Source organism: Etheostoma cragini, chromosome 13 (genome assembly GCF_013103735.1).
Source record: "Etheostoma cragini isolate CJK2018 chromosome 13, CSU_Ecrag_1.0, whole genome shotgun sequence".
Taxonomy (NCBI): Eukaryota; Metazoa; Chordata; class Actinopteri; order Perciformes; family Percidae; genus Etheostoma; species Etheostoma cragini.
In genome coordinates this window covers 4,602,693-4,603,346 of record NC_048419.1, presented here as the reverse complement: position 1 = coordinate 4,603,346, position 654 = coordinate 4,602,693, and positions in this window count along the sequence as shown.

The following is a 654-nucleotide window of genomic DNA, read 5'->3' as shown; positions in this document are numbered from 1 at the left end:
TACAGTGCCTTTTGGGGGGGGGGAGGTTTGAATGCACTAAATGGAATTTGACAGCTCACCATTTGTCTGTGGAGGCCGAATGGATAGTAGTTCAATATCTGGCCTCTGAGAAGCAATTTGATACCATTTTATTTCCATGCATTCGTTCCTTTTATTTAGACATACACTACAAATCATTTAGTACCACTGTAGACTGTTTAGATTTAATCAAGTGTTGGAGTGAAATTGTAACTAAATATATTGCAGTATACAGAATCCTTTTACTCATCCTGCCAAGGTTTTATTTTTAATATGACAGCGTAACAAATGACTATTTGACTTGTTCTGTAATAGCGGTTTGTGTGAATGATCTTGGCTTATTGCTGTTTTTTGTTTAAGTCCAAAAGCTGTTGCTGCACTTGCCAGATTCAGTCTTGTTTTTTTTTATAACTTGTGATTTGCAAAGTTTGTGTTGTACATAAAATAAAAATTGAAAACCATGTTTCTATTTTAGTTAAAATGTCTTGATGCAAATTAATGAACGTGAACACGCATACAAGGAAATACAACGGTTCAAAAAAGTTTTAGTAATACTTCAAAGGGAAGTAAAATGTACATTTTCAAAATAAATGGAGCCAAAAGAAGCTTTATGCATCAGTATACACCATGAGTACA